Source organism: Gossypium hirsutum, chromosome A13, assembly GCF_007990345.1.
Source record: "Gossypium hirsutum isolate 1008001.06 chromosome A13, Gossypium_hirsutum_v2.1, whole genome shotgun sequence".
Classification (NCBI taxonomy): domain Eukaryota; kingdom Viridiplantae; phylum Streptophyta; class Magnoliopsida; order Malvales; family Malvaceae; genus Gossypium; species Gossypium hirsutum.
This window is the reverse complement of record NC_053436.1, coordinates 102,178,181-102,195,181: the sequence shown is the minus strand read 5'-3', so window position 1 is coordinate 102,195,181 and position 17,001 is coordinate 102,178,181. Positions and strand designations below refer to the sequence as shown.

The 17,001-nt window shown below is 34.9% G+C and overlaps 2 non-coding genes across 2 annotated transcripts; one reads left to right on the top strand and one right to left on the bottom strand.

Annotated features, from left to right (window-relative positions):
* Positions 1 to 2,215: 2,215 nt before the first annotated feature.
* On the top strand, positions 2,216 to 2,322 carry LOC121213356 (small nucleolar RNA R71). Its single transcript, XR_005908739.1, has one exon. It is a non-coding gene; the product is annotated as a small nucleolar RNA R71 (small nucleolar RNA).
* A 13,494-nt stretch (positions 2,323 to 15,816) lies between these two features.
* Positions 15,817 to 15,923, bottom strand: LOC121213288 (small nucleolar RNA R71). Its single transcript, XR_005908671.1, has one exon. It is a non-coding gene; the product is annotated as a small nucleolar RNA R71 (small nucleolar RNA).
* Positions 15,924 to 17,001: the final 1,078 nt, after the last annotated feature.

Genomic DNA, 17,001 nt, shown 5'->3' with positions numbered 1-17,001 from the left:
TTCATTATCTTTTAAAATTCCATCCTTGAGTCATCATTTAATTTGGTAAAATTACAATTTAGTCCCTCATAGTTCTTCATCTATTCAATTTGGTCCTAATTCATCCATTTTCCTTAGTTTCTAGATCATTCCACTCTTAAATTATTTAAACTATTGGCCCTTCAACTTTTCATATTTACACTTTAACCCCTCAAATTATGAATATTTACTCTTGTGCAACAAAACTTTTCTCACTTTTATAATTTAGTCCTTTCTTGAATTAATATATCATAATATACTTCTCAATATTGACATAACTCAAAATTTCCCTTTTTTTCACTTTATTTCCTTATTTTACTATATCAAGGATAATATCTTACTGTAAAAAATCTTCATGGTATTACAGGGATTTCCTCATTTGGTGTGGTGGTGACAATGTGAGGATCAACAGCATCTAGTAAGACTGTATCACCGACCTTAAGTCGATTAAGAGAGGTATCGGGCTTGTTTTTGCGTAGTTTCGATTTATCATGTGTTCTCAGTTTGTGTTCTCGCCATTCGTCTAGCTCCTTTATCCGTAGTCTTCATTCTTCACGGACGTCTTTGTTCTTTTCATGATAGTAGCGCACTGTCTCTGTTGTCTTGGTTCGAGGAAGCTCCTGCAAGGAAGATTGAATATTAGTTTTATCATCGATAGTTTTTATAGCATTTTCTTGAGTCTTAGAGGTTTTGACTGAGTCGCGTGCTTGGAGTGTTACTGCGTCGTCACCTACACGAAGTGTTAGCTCTCTTATGCCTACATTAATAATGGTTTTGGCAGTTGCTAAAAATGGTCGTCCTAAAATTAAAGGTACCTCGTTATCCTCATCCATATCTAAGACAACAAAGTCTACTGGGGTAAATAAATTTATCAATTTTAACGAGAACGTCTTCAATAATACCCTTAGGAAATCTAACTGTTTTGTCAGCCAATTGTATCCTCATCCTAGTCTGTTTGGGTTTACCGAGACCTAGTCGTTTAAACATTTTATATAGCACAACATTTATACTTGCCCCTAGATCAGCTAATGCATTATTCACAGATAAACTACCAATTAAGCAAGGAATTGTAAAACTCCCTAGATCTTTCAATTTGTTAGGTAGCTTATTCTTTAGAATAGTTGAGCAGACTGCATTTTGTTCCACATGCGATGTAGCGTCTAATTTCCTTTTATTGCTCAGAAGTTCCTTTAAGAATTTTGCTGAGTTGGGCATCTGCGAAAGAACTTCAATAAAGGGTAAGTTAATATGTAACTTCTTTAAGAGTTTGACAAACTTACCAAATTTTTCTTCTATTCTATCTTTCATCATCGCTTTAGGATATGGCACACGAGGTTCATAATTCGTACTTACCTGTTTAGGATCATCATCATTTACCTCTTCTCGACCTTTGTTCATCGCGTTGTCTTGCTGTAATTCTAGCTCGGGTGTAATGAATCCTTCCTTATCTTGGGCACTAATTGCATTGAGGTGTTCCCTCGGATTAGGTTCCGTATTACTTGGTAAGCTACCTTGTGGTCGCTCAGAGATTAGTTTAGATAGCTGGCCTATCTGAGTTTCGAGTCCTTGGATCGATGCTTGTTGATTCTTAAGTGCTGTCTCGGTATTTTGGAAACGGGTTTCGGATACTGATATGCATTTTGAGAGCATCTTTTCAAGGTTCGGCTTCTTCTCTTGTTGATAAGGCAGTTGTTGAAAACCCTGAGGATTTTGTGGCTTTTGATTCCCTTGACCACCCCAGGAGAAATTTGGGTGGTTTCTCCAACCTGTATTATAAGTATTACTGTATGGGTTATTTTGAGATCGGAAGTTATTGTTACCCATATAGTTGACTTGTTCTTCCTCAATTGTAGGATTGAAGGGTTGGTATTCTGTATGTACACCTCCGCCACTTGAGTCACACCTCATTACTGGATGCACCTGCGTAGAACCAAGAAAACTATCAATCTTTTTATTGAGAAGTTCTACCTAATTTGACAGCATAGTAACTAAGTCGACGTTATAAACGCTGGCTATTTTTGTTGGCGCAGTCCTCATGACTTGCCACTGATAGTTATTCAGTGACATCTCCTCTATAAATTCATAGGCATCTTTCGGTGTTTTATTGTTGATGGTTCCGCCAGCAGCTACGTCAATCATTTGTCTTGTCAAGGGATTCACACCATTGTAGAACGTTTGAACTTGCAGCCAAAGTGGTAACCCATGGTGAGGGCACCTTCTCAGTAAGTCCTTGTATCTCTTCCATGCATCGTAAAGTGTTTCTAAATCCATCTGCACAAAAGAAGAGATATCATTACGTAATTTAGCCATTTTAGCTGGCAATATTTTAGTAAAAATTTCTCGGTCATTTGTTCCCAAGTAGTGATAGATCCTCGTGGTAACGAGTTCAACTATTGTTTAGCTTTGTTTCTCAGTGAAAAGGGAAATAACCGAAGACGAATGGCATCATCAGAAACGCCATTGATTTTGAATGTATCAGAAAATTCAAGAAAATTTGCCAAGTGCGTGTTGGGATCCTCATCCTGCAAACCATCAAACTGAACAAACTGCTATATCATCTGAATTGTGTTAGGTTTTAGTTTGAAATTATTCGCAGCAATAGCAGGTCTAACTATACTAGACTCAGTTCCTATTAAAGAAGGTTTAGCATAATCATACATAGTACGTGGAGTAGGATTTTGATTAGTAGCAATTGCAGGAGGTAGCTGATTGCCTTGGTTTCCAGCCATCTCATCGGTTTGGGTTTGAGTATCGTCTTCTCGCTCATTCTCTATGTATCGTAAGCTACGCCTTATTTCTCTTTGATTTTTGCAAATTGTACGATAGATGTCTTCGTCAAAAAGTAATGGTCCCAACGGGTTTCTTCTAGTCATAAACTATAAAAAAATGCCAAGAGAGTGAAAAAGTAAATTAATAAATAATAAAATAAAATAAAATTGCAAGAAAAAATAAATGGCTAAAGTAATAAAAATTTAGTGTTCCTAATATTTCAGCTCCCCGGCAATGGCGCCAAAAACTTGATCGCGTGATTCGTAATAAGTAATAAATATTTATAATGAAGATCAAACCTAGACTAACTATTACCACGACGAAAAGGCAAGCGCACCTATCGAACAATAGTATAGTAATGGCAAGACCGGGATACCGTACCTAAGGGAACCAAAAGTACTAGTAATAACTATCTTTTTTTTATTTAACCTAGAAATAAAAGGGTTTGTTTATTAAACTAATTATCTAAACTAATCAACTAATTTAATTAAAGCGAAGAGGAAATTTGGAAAAAGACTTGAAGAAAAGCAATTAATAAAGATGACACCCAAAGAGGAATCCACCTAGATTTCACTTGTTATCTAACTCTGAACTGGACGATTTATTCACTTAACTTGATCCGTGAGACTCCCTAACCTATGTTATTATCCCTTTCGAGACTAATAACGTCTAACCTTCAGTTGAACTAATCAAAATTTCTTTCTTAATTAAAACCCCTAGGGAAGCAGTAAATCACTCTATGACTCCCATATTAGGTTTCACCCTAATCCGGAAAAATCTCGTAACCCTATTTCTAGGCATTAGATCAACTCCACTTAATTATGCCAAATCTACTCTTAGGCAGGGTCTATTCCTCCTTTTCATAAGCACATCAAATCATGAATTAATACCCGGAATATTAACTCAAGCATTAAGAACACATAATTAAGAACAAATCAAGTACTTATCATACAGTTCAGATAGTAATAACAAGATCCATCATAGGTTTTATCCCCCTTAGGTATCTAAGGAGTTTACTTCATAATAAAATAAGAGTACATCTCAAAAGTATAAAAATAACAAAACATGAAGAAAACTCTAAAACCCTTGAAGAATTCTGAGAGAGATCTTCAGTCTTGAAGTAGCTCCGCTTTTGAGATGGATCGTCTGACTTTCTTAAAGTAATTCCCGGTGTGTGGTTTTGTATTCCAGAAAAGTTCTGGAAAAAGCGGCCTCTTTCTAGGTCTTACTTAGGGTGTTTATATAGGCTTTGGATTGGCTTTCTTCCTCCCTAAGTACCCCTTTTCGTGTAAAATACAACTCTTTAAAAAAGGGACACGCTCGTGTGCCACGGCCGTGTGACGTGATTACCAAGCCGTGTTCGATCCGTTGAATTGCACACGACCGTGTGGGCTCAATGGCCAGGCCGTGTGAATCGTGAAAACCTTGGTCGACACCCCCGAAGGCCACGGGCGTGTGAGATGCTTGTGTGGCAAGGCTTAGGCCGTATCATCTTCTCTGTAGACACTCAATTTTGCCCGGGCCCAGAAATAAGTTCAAATTTAAAAAAAAAAAGAAGTCCAAGTCCAGTACAAAATTACAAACATATAATTTGGCCCAATCAAAATGGCCCATTACTTGAAAAGATTTAAGGTCCATCTATAAGCTTGACTCATATGGAAATATAATCTTTAAGGATATGCAATCTTAGATATGATACAATCTTAGATATGACATGCAATCTTAGATATGATATGCAATCTTGAAGATATGATCTTGTAATCTTGGAGATTTAATTTGTAGATATCCTTTAATCTTAACCGTTGATGTAATTGATCTATACCGTTGGATTTGGGGAGGCTCAACTATAAATAGAGGCCTCTCCCTTCATTGTAACACACTTGAGTTTTGGGAAGCAATAAGAATTCTTGAGAGCATTCACTCAAATTTCTCTCCCTCTTGCGTTTTTACTCTCTGTGGTTTGTTCTTATTTTATTCTTCGTCTATCTTAGTTTTTCAACCCTTTTTTTATTTTAATTTCTTCATTTTTCAAATATGTATATTTATTCCTATCTTTTATACATTTGATTATGTATTTTATATATTATAATATTTAACCTTTTTATATAGTTTATTTTCAAATATATATTTTCTATGCATGTATATATATTATATTATCATTTCATGTATTTTGAACTATTGCATTATATTTTTATAATTTGTAAATGTTCTATTTATTCATTTTTTTAGTGTATGTCATTTATCTTATTTGTGCATAGTTTCATTTTTTTATATGCTATGTTTAATTATTTCTTTTATGTGCTATTTTATGATATATATTGTTGTATAATTTTTGCATGTATTATGCTTTTCTTTTAGTTTACTCATGTTTTTATTTGTTTATTATCTTATATTTACCCTAGTATGATTTGTTTTTATTAAACATATATTCATTTTATTTAGTTTTGTCTTAATGATATTATTTATGTTTGTATGGAAATGTTAGAATATTTTATACATCTATGCTTCATGATGCATTAATATGTCATCCTAAAACGTCATTTAAAATAATATTCCAAGGTTTTTTTAAAAAGAAAAATAAAAGGCAATGCTTGATGTTTGGAAACTTCGAGAAAGGTAGTGCCCTAACTTACTGAGTTGCGACTTTTCTCGTTGAATTCGAATAGTCAAGCACCCTTCTAAGTGATTTTGAGTTTTCAAAACTTAAACAATTATTTCGAGATTTCAAAACATAGTGTCCTAACTTACTGGATATGGCGTTTTGTTGTTTCGAGATAGAAATTTTCGAAAGACGAGCTTAGTTTCGAAGGTTTTAAAATGTTGCGTCCTAACTTACTGGATGTGATGTTTTGACTCGTTTAAAATAAGTGAGCCTTAATTTTCAAAATTGAGACATTCTAATTAAAAGAGGTTTGCATCTTAAAACTTTCAAATTTTCGACATTAAAGACACATGATAATCAATTAGGTACCAATTTTTGGGCGTTACGAGGGTTCTAACCCTTCCTCGTACATAACCGATTCCCGAATCCGTTTTCTCGACTTTCGTAGACCAAAATTAATGTTTTAAAACAAAACATTTTATAAGGTGATCCAATCACACCTAAAAACATTGGTGGCGACTCCTGTTTTCGTTTTTCTTAAAGTCGATTCCCATTTTCGAAAACTCGATTTAAAAACGATTTAAAAATGGTTTTGACATTCTCGATTTGGTCCGTTTTGTCCCTTTTTAGCTCGTTTTTGGCTCCTTTTGACTCTTGGTGCTCTCCTGAGTACAAAACATGAAATAACTGGATTAAGAGCACCAAAATCCACAAACCTAGTAATAAACATCCATAAATATGCTAAGTATTTGGGGTAAAAATATGTATAATTTTGTGTTTATCAACCATTCCCCTCATGGTTAGAGGATAAATGGAAACGGGATGAAGCGAAATTTGTAAGTTTTCTAAACTTATTCAAACAGTTTAATGTTAATTTGCCTTTAATTGAATTAATTGAAAAAGTTCCTAAATACGCTAAATATTTAAAAGAAATCACGCATCTTGCAGTGCGATAATTTCTAAACATTTACCCCTAAAGCTAAAAGACCCAAGGAGTTTTACAATTCCTGTAGAGGTAAGGGATATTCACTTTAGTAAGACCTTATGTAATCTAGGGTAAAGTATAAATTTGATGCCCATATCTATATACAAGAAACTCAAGTTAGGGAATTTAAAAATATGCATATCACATTACAATGTACAACCTAAGGGAGTACTTAAAGATATGTTGGTTAAAATGCGTAACTTTATCATCCTAGTTGATTTTGTAATTCTAGATTTTAAAGAAGACCGTGAAATACCTATTCTGTTAGGTAGACCATTTTTAGCCACGTTAAGGTCCACCATTGACCTAGAAAATAATGAGCTAATCATGAAAATCAATGGTGATACTGAAATCTTCAAATGTGGTCACTAACAGAATGAGAAAGTGGGGAAAAATTAGGGAAATAATGCTTTGAAATACCTGTAAAAATCCCTAAATACCTTGAGCCAGAAAAGGTATTTTTTGTGATAAGTACAGGTCGAAAAAGCATATTCAAGGAGTAGGATAAACAAAACAAGGTGGAGTGGCATGATTGATGTTGGACCAATACGGATAGAAAAATAACCACAAGCGCATCCATGTACATACTGACAAAGCTAAAGGATGAATCTGGCAGCAATACTTGATAATTTTAAAACTGAGTTAAACCTTTATATATTATTGTATTTTACTAGACTTATGGATAGCTTAGGATTTAACTTTATTTAAATTGTTCAAATATGTATTCCAAGCACTTTGAAATTTAGAAGGAAGGGCTAAAACAGAGTCAATGTCAGAACATGGAACCTCTATGTCACAGCACCGAACAAATGTTTATGAAATTGAACAATTCAGTTGACGTCATGACACAACACCTCTGTGTTGAGAAAAAGAGGTCAGTGTACCCTAGAAACCAAAAATTTCAAGGTGTGTCGCGACATCGGTATCCTTCTAGGGGTGTCACAACATGGAACCCTTATGTCACGACATCCCTACAATTTTTTGTAGAGTCGACCTGACCCGTTGTGCAACCCAACAACAAAAAGTCTTATTTTTATCTTGTTTTAAGCTAAATTTACACTCCTTTTTCACTTCAAACACTCCTAAAACTAATACTAAACCTCTTCTAACTCTAAAACTCTTTAGTTTTCTTAAACCATTCTATTTTCAAAACTCCTTATTCTTTTTTCTATTTTGTTGCACTTTTTCTTCCTTTTTCTTTCGTTTCTTATATTGTGCAGGGACAAAAGTATCACACCAACGAGGCAATTACAACACACCTTCGCGAGGAATCACAAACTTCTAAACTGAGGTTAAGGGATCCTATCTCCATTGCTTTATTGCATCACTCTTTTGCTTGTCAAAATATATTGTTTGATTTTGATTAGTCGTCTAGTTAAAAGATTATTGAAAATGCCTCCTAGAAAGTATAGAAGAACTATTGAACAAGAAGCACTGTTGGTTTTTTATCCTGTGAAATTTCAATACCCAAATGTCAAAAAATATTTTCTCGGGTTGCAAGGCAAGACATTTATTCAAGAAAGGGGGTTCGAACCATCGATGATTCTTTGTACAGAAATTGGGCATGGCTTTACTAGCAACAATGAAATTCATAGCTCAATTAAAGAGTTAACGATATTCTCTTATTGCCATTATGTAATTGATAAATATGAAACATGAATACGGGTCGCTTGTTATCGAATGAGCAATTTACCACAGTTGTTTGTTGACAGTGATCATATTAATCATTAAGAAGACATAATAGTGACAATAAGATAAAATAGGATTGTATTGAGTGAATGGATTTAACTCAAAGGATTCAAGGATATCATATGAGGGTAACACACACATGACGAGGTCATTGGACAAAGCAATTGGATGATTGCTTTTGTAAAGAGTATACAATAAGGAGTTTTCAATCATGGTGCTTCTTCTGGACTAACTCCATGGTTAAGTAAATTGAAAATTATCAGAACGATGCTTCTAGACATAATTGTAATTACCAGAGCCTAATTGTATATGTCTTATTGAGCCATTCTCTAGCTTAACAAAAGCTCGATTGGACTGCATTTGAATCAGAAGAAAATTCTGCAACTTTAGAAATAATTTAATTGAGTTGATTTATTCGATGTGAAATTAAATTGGGTGATCATGAGAATTGTTCAACTAGAGAATTTGATTAAAGAATTTTCTTAAAAAATTAATTTTGGAAAATCTCAGTGATTTTTGAGAAAATTAATTTTGATCAAGAAAAATTAATTTAGTCAAATTAATTAAAATAAATATGATGTTTTTGAAAATTAATTTTCAAGTCAGACAATTGGCTCAATGGATAATTGAACTTGCAAATTGGACTTGAGATCAAAAGTTGGAACCGAGAACCAGAAACCAATACCGAGACCCAAAAATGGTCGAATGGGCTCCGTATGTGAAACCAAGCTGATGTTTCAACTGGTGGTTGGCTCGGACTGGTCGGGCCATCACTAGCCCAAACCAAATCGACTCGGTGTGTTGTGAGGGTGTCGTATCTGCGATGGCAACACCGTGCATGATAGTGTCGACAACATCCCGATCGACAATGGTGGTTCTTCGACGGTTGAGCAATGGAAGAATCACACTCCTACTCTACCGGATAATTTGATTTCAGATTAACTATTCCAAAAATAATAAATTTAATAGTATATTTAATTTAATACTTATCTTGATAGTATTTTATTAATTTAATATTAAAGTGATTATCTTAATATTAAATGTAATTTAATATTTATCTATTAGATAAATATTCTATTAATTTAATATATTTAATATTAAATTAATATAATACTTATCAAGAAAGATTAAATTTAATATTAAAGCGATTAAATTTGATCTTTTTTAAACTCTTTAAACTCTCCATTTATAAAGAGAGCATTGGGTCATTATTTTACACAAACTTGAATTCAAAAGAAAGTTGTAGAGAGAAAATTCTCTGATGAAATTATTTCAAAAGATTTCTAGAGATATTTTTTTCTTATTTATAAAGTGATCCAGAAGTTTAGTGAAATTGGAAAATTGCCTCACTAGTAATTTTGTAGAAAATTTTCTGATTCGAAGCGAGCCCACACTCGGTTGACATAAGCTTGATGATAGTGAAGATGACTACTCGATCGAAACGCTCATCTTAGACGATTCAAAAAGGTACAATTTTGATTAAGTGTTTATTACTTTAGATATCACAAACAAGTTCTTATTTTTGAAAAAAAAAATTAAAACTTTAGTTTTTCCCAAACTTATTTTCTCTTGCATTTTTCAAACCCCTTTTTCCAACATTGCAAGGTAGCGATCTACAAGGAAAATGGAAAACAAAGGAGGTAAGAATATAATATGCTTAGTAAGCTCATATGATAACTAAAACTTACCTTGATCATTTAAGAATAAACAATTTTTCTATTTGGCTACCTGTAACACCTCAAACTCAGTCTAGACATTATGGCTGAATTAGGAAATGTTACGAAGAAATTCTATAAAGATGACTTTTAATTTCCCTTTTGAAAACATCATATATCGTTGCTAGTAAAAGAGTCCACTTATTGAAAATATGTTGTTACGCTTATCAGTTAAATCCATTGATTGATTAAACTTTCAACTAAAACATATAAATTGCAGCTGAAGTTCTTACGTAGTTATGTTTTGGAAACCGAGTTTGTTTTCTTGAAAATAGTTAATTGTATAAAACAGTTATTTTTGTAAATCACTTTATCAAATGTTATGCTAGAAAACCAAAACTAAAATCCAAAACCAAAACAATCCCAAAAGTTTGGAGAGTCCAAATTATACAAAACTCTCAAAACCGAAATTTAAGTAAACCAAATTAAAGCAAAAATAGTTCTACGACATAATGGACACATCCAAGATCCCGTTGCATCGACCCACCTAAATCTGAGGGTTACCTGAAATTTTCAAACAAATAGAGAATGAGTTTTATAACTTACTATGCAACTCACAAAAACGAAATCTCAAATTCAGATACATTCAGATTAGATGCAGACTTATGTCATACCAGAATCAGAATCAGATCAGAGTAATACAGAAATAGATATATATAAATTTAATCCTACCCCCATCCTCTACACACCAGCTTCGACCATCCCAACACACCATGTGGGGTATAAAACACCCACCCAACCCTACACACCGCATAGTGTCTATATGACACTTTATAGAAAAATCGCAGCAGTGCTGCCAGTATATTAGTGAGATATCGTCTCACACAGAACACTTCCTCCTCATAATACAAATCTCACCCCATAGCCAGATACAGACAGAATATCAGATATAGTAGAACAACAGATACCAGAACGTATATCACATGCACATTCGAAAATAGATACGAAACATGCTTATATATAATAGTTCAAACATATCACATCTTATTGCATGTAATTAAGTGCTGATTACTGATAAGTCAAAATTTATACATATTTTATCCCATGCTTAAACACATTTTTTTGGATGAATTATCATTAGATTTGTGGAATTCGATGCTCCTAATCCTTTAATTTCATGTTTTATACTTAGGTGAGCATAGGATAGTAAAAAGAGTGAGAAACGGGCCAAAAACAGAGAAAATACGTCAATCTGGAAAATTAACATGGCCTGGACTTCCTTACACGGGTAAACCACATGCCCGTGTCTATTTAACAGACTCTAAACACGGCCTAAGCCACCCCACACAGGCATTCCACATGGGCGTGTCCCTGTCGAGCCCAAGTCTAGTTCTATTCGGAAAAGGCCACTCTTGAGGGTTTGGAAGCATTCTAAAGCCTATATAAACACCCTAGGAGGCACCTAGAGGAGGGACAGGAGTAGGAGGCAAGGAATTACTCGAAGAAAGTCGATTGATCCATCTCAAAAGCCGGATTCTCCTTCAAGACTGAAAATCTCCCTTCAATTTCCTTCAGGGGTTTTTAGGATTCTTTATGTTTTGTTATCATTATTCTTCTGAGATGTTTTCTTTTACACCTATAAACTAAATCCCCTAAATACCTAAGGGGAAGAAACCTAAGACGAATCTTCTTATTATTTTTTGAATTATATGATCAATACTTGATTTGTTCTTAATTATGTGTTCTTAATTCTTGCTTTGATATTCCAGGATATTGATTCAAGTATTGATGTACTTATTCAGAGGAGAAAAATTCCCTGTCTAAGAGTAGATCTAGCATAATTAAGTGGAGTTGATTGTACCCCTAGACATAGGGTGACATAAATATGCCGGATTAGGGTCAAACCTAATAAGGAAATCCATAGATCGAGTTAATGCAACACTAGGGGTTTTAATTAGAAAGAGATTTCAATTAATCAACCTAGGGTTAAACGTTGTTAGTCTCGAGAGAGATAATAATATAAATTAGGGATTTCTACGGATCAAGTCAAGTGAATAAATCGTCTAATTCAGAGTCAAATAACAAGTGAAGTCTAGGTGGAATTTCCGTTGGGTATTGTCTAAATCAATCAGTTCTCCCAAAAGTATTTCCCCAATTTACTTCTTGTGCATTCTTAGTTTAGATAATTAGTTTAGATAAAACAAATCCTCTTATTTTTAGGCTAGATAATAAAAAGAAGGTTAATACTAGTACTTTTAGTTCCTGTGGGTTTGACATTCCAGTCTTGCTATAAGCTATACTACTGTTCGATAGGTGCACTTGCCTTTATTGTGATAATAGTTAGTTTTCAAGTACGATCAATCATAAATATAAAACTTATCACAGAACATCAAGTTTTTGGCATCGTTGTCGATGAACTGAGATATTAGGAATGCTTCATTTTTAATACTTTAGCCATTTATTTTATTACAATTTAATTTTTATTTTTTGTTTATATCACTAAATTTTCTTTTATTTACTTCTGGTAGGTTTTTATAGTTTATGACTTGAAGAAACCCGTCAGGACCTCCACTTTTTGATAGTGAGATCGAAAGCACAGCTCGCAGAAACCGAAGAGAGATAAGGCGAAGTCTACAATACATAGAGGAAGGGCAAGAGGACGATATTCAAACCACAACTGAGGAGATGGCTGATAATCATAATAATAATCTACTACCTCCTCTGGCTGTTGTGAACCCAGTAAATCAGGATCCTGCTCCTCGTACCATGTATGATGTAGCACCCCAAACCCGGCCTAGACGTTAAGGCCGAATCCGACGTGCCATTTTGAAGTCAAAAACCCGTGTTCCCTTTTTTAGTGTTTTAAAAAGCCGACTTTTGTCAAACTAACCAAGTGAATGGAAGCTGGGCACCAGGTAGGTATCCATAACAGATGAGGTGAGCCATGAAGGCTGCTTAAGTACCAAGCTCTCTGATTGGATCCAATCCTAGACATGTCCACATCCATTGCCACACTTGGTTATAACAAGTTGAAATTTCTTTGAGTGGTTATCTATGGTAAATTGAATATTCGTGACATCGTGTTATTTAAAAAAAAAAAACAAGTATCGTTTTGAAATCATGCCCTAAGTCTAGCCCATTTGAATTATTATCCATCAATTTTAAAGTTGTTTAAAATAATATAATCCCAGAAAATCAAAGAAGAAAATAAAGTTAAAATGGCCTTATTACAACCCAAAAATTAAATAGTAATTAAAAATAACTTAAGAAAACCAGTCTCTTTTTCAAACCCAAAAGTGTTCACCATGGCCACTCTGAATCCCCTCCGGCTCCAATTCACCCACATCAAGGCTCACCTGGAAGGTTAAAGAAGGGGTGAATTTGAGGAAACTCAGTGTGTAAGGAAAACTCATTCAAAGCCCAAGTCAGCTCAAGCCCATTGGGCCTAAGCCCATTCAGGTAACAGAGGTACTGGGCCAGAGCCCTTTTCAGATTACAATAAACTGGGCCTTAGCCCCTTATTCAAATAACAGTATGGCCCATAGGCCCATTTCAAAATACATGCAACATCAGTAAACATATGCAAGCCCATTTGGGGAGACTACTCAACCCACCAACCACTACACTCCACCCGTACCAGCCATACACTCCATGTGGGGAATAGCTCAACCCACCCAGCCTAACACTCCACAGTTGCAACCTTGCTGCTCAGTTAACAGTAAATTGAGGCAAAGCCTCCAGTACGTGGACAAGCCACTTTCAGTACTTCCTCCATCAATATCCCAGTCCCATGCATCAGATAATAAAAACATGGCATGAAGTAAATAACAACAGTCAAACATGCATTTAGGTCAATTTAACCCTAGAGGTATTTCGGTAATTTATCTCCTAGGGGTAAAACTGTAAATTTTCCACTTTTAAAGGTATTTCAGTAATTTATCTATTTTAGGGTTTTTCATGCATATTCCTACCTTTCACGTACTAATAGAATCACTACCAAGGGTTCTTATCGAATTGGGCCCGTTGGCCCATCATTCCAATTTTGGCCCATTAAGCCCAAAAATATCGAGGGCACAGAATCATGCACTTTATAGTCCAAACATTGCAGCTTACCAAAAACATTAATCGATTTACCTCACGAGCATTCGCACACTCGTAAATCTACAAAATACCAGTTTTCGGTATTTCGGCTTTTCGACTTTTGCCGATCTAGACTAAGAAAGAGGGTGTCAGTTACACACCTATTTGCGACGATATGCTGACGAGATCCACACACGAACCGCCTACAATTGGATTACTAACACGTTAATCTAACTATTCAAATACAAACTACGTATTATCCCCTTACAATATTCGACCAACCACACCTACAGATCATAGTAAGCTTATAAGAAATCAATAAGCAACTCATTAACAAATTTTTGTCAATGTTTACCACATAATCATAATTTCACTGCAAGCTGTCTTCCTGAGCAACAGTCACTAAATCATTTATAACTGGAGCTACGAAACTCTAAATCAAGTGCCATTAATTTTCCCTGAAAATAGACTCATATATCTTCTATCCATAAAAGTTTCAGAATTTTTGGTATGGCCAATCAATACCAGATTTTTCTTAAAGTTTCCCATGTTTCACTGTTTGACTAATCTGACCACTCTTCATTACAAATCAAATTTCTCATTGTACAGAATTAAAAATATGTTCTCGTTTATTTCATTTGAAACAAGACTCATTAATCTTTAATTACATAATTTATTCAGCTTCTAATTCATCTCCCACAATTTATGGTGATTTTCCAAAGTCACATTACTGCTGCTGTCCCAAGCAGATTTATTACCAAATCACTCTTTCACACCTAACTTGCATGCTTGTTATTTAAACATGTATATCACCAATCAATCATCACATATCTATGATTTTACTTAAGTATAATCTCCATTTCATCATTTTAAAGCACAACATGTTAGCCAATTTTTCCCCTTAGCATCTAAGGCACATGCATGCTCATTTGTTTGGCTCAACTTCACCTATCTTCCATTTTTCATCAAAAGAACATGAAACAACAACCAAAAACCAAAATATGCTTCATGAGTTAGGATAGAATCAAGAAGAACTCATGAACATCATGATAGAAGCAAAGTACCAAGAACTTACCTTCAATTTTTCCCCCTCCTAGTGACCGAATATTCAAGGGTTTCTTCCCCTATTTGCTCTCTCTCAAATTCGGCTATGAAGAACAAAGAATGAACAAAAACCTTCCTTTACTTCCTTTTGTTATTCTTATCACTCAACATTTTATGACACATAAATGATATACTAATATTTGTGCCATACTCATGCCATAATTCCAATAAAAATATGCCCATAATGCTTACCATGCCCATCATCCATTAACTATTAAAATGCTAATGCCCATCATCCATTAACTATTAAAATGCTAAAATGCATACGTTATCAACTATCCATCACCTTGGCCGGCCACTACATTAAAAGTAGGGAATTTGACATGCAAATCCTCCTATTTTGCACTACTATTTATTTGGCCACTACAAATTAGCCTATAGCATTTTCAAACATTTTCACATAGGTCCTATTTCATAATTTCACTCCCTTTTTCTTATGGAACAAAAATTAACTAAAATTACCGGGTTCTGTCTTAAGCTTGGGCCTTCTAGAGGCCCACTAACATAATTAAACCTATGCCAACATTCACAGAATTCGCGAAAATTGGGGCGTTACATATGATTATGCTAAACCTAATTTAAAAGGAATTGAATCGAGTATAGTTAGGCCTACTATTGCTGCAAATAATTTTGAACTGAAACCTAACACAATTCAAATGATACAATAGTTTGTTCAGTTTTATGGTTTGCAGGATGAGGATCCAAACACTCATTTAACGAATTTTCTAGAATTTTACAACACTTTTAAAATCAATGGCATTTTTTATTATGCCATTCACCTTCGGTTATTTCCCTTTTCATTAAGGAATAAGGCTAAAAAGTTGTTGAACTCGTTACCACGAGGGTCAATCACTACTTGGGAATAAATGACCGAAAAATTTCTACTTAAATATTTTCCATCGGCTAAAATGGCTAAGTTGAGGAATGATATCTCTTCTTTTGTGCAGAAGGATCTAGAAACTCTTTATGATGCATGGGAGAGATACAAGGACCTATTGAGAAGGTGCCCTCACCATGGGTTACCTCTATGGCTGTAGGTTCATACTTTTCACAATGGGGTGAACCCCTCAACAAGGCAACTTATCGACGCAGTCGTCGGTGGAACTTTGAACAATAAAACACCTGAAGAGGCTTACGAATTTATTGAAGAGATGTTATTGAATAACTATCAGTGGCAAGTCATGAGAACAAAGCCAACAAAAGCAGCTGATGTTTTCAACCTCGACGCGGTTACTATGCTATCTAACCAGGTAGAACTTCTAAATAAAAAGATTGATGGTTTGTATGGTTCTACTCAGGTACATCCAGTGATGAGATGTGATTCAAATGGAGGAGGAGTACACACAGAATATCAATCCTTCAACCCTAGCACCGAGGAGGAACAAGTTCAATATATGGGTAACAATAACTTCAGACCTCAAAATAACTCATACAGTAACACTTATAATGCAGGTTGGAGGAACCATCCCAACTTCTCGTGGTGTGGCCAAGGAAATCAAAGGCCACAACATCCCTCAGGTTTCCAACATCCACCTTACCAGCAGGAAAAGAAGTCAAACCTTGAAGAGATGCTAATAAAATTCGTCTCGATGTTAGAAATTCATTTTCAAAATACCGAAACTGCACTTAAGAATCAACAAGCGTCGATCCAAGGGCTCGAAACAAAGATAGGCTAGGTTGCTAAATTGATTTCTGAACGACCATAAGGCAGCTTGTCGAGTAACACTAAATCTAACCCAAGGGAATAGCTTAATGCAATTACCGTTTGAAATAAAGAAGGGTTAGTTGAACCTGAACCAGAACCGAGGCAAGGTGTAACACCCCAAACCCGGCCCAGATGTTATAGCCTGATCTGACGTGTCATATTGAAGTTTTTAAGAATACCCATGCCTCTTTCAACGTCCTTCTTAGTGTTTTAAAAGATAGTCTTTGCTAAGTTAATAAAGTGAATGGAAGCTGTGCACCAGGTAGGTATCTGAAACAAAGGAGGTGAGCCATGAAGGCTACTTAAATACCAAGCTCTTGATGGATCCAATCCTAGACATGCCCACAACCATTGCCACACTTTGGTGCGAGGTTAGGTTTTGAGAAAAACGAGT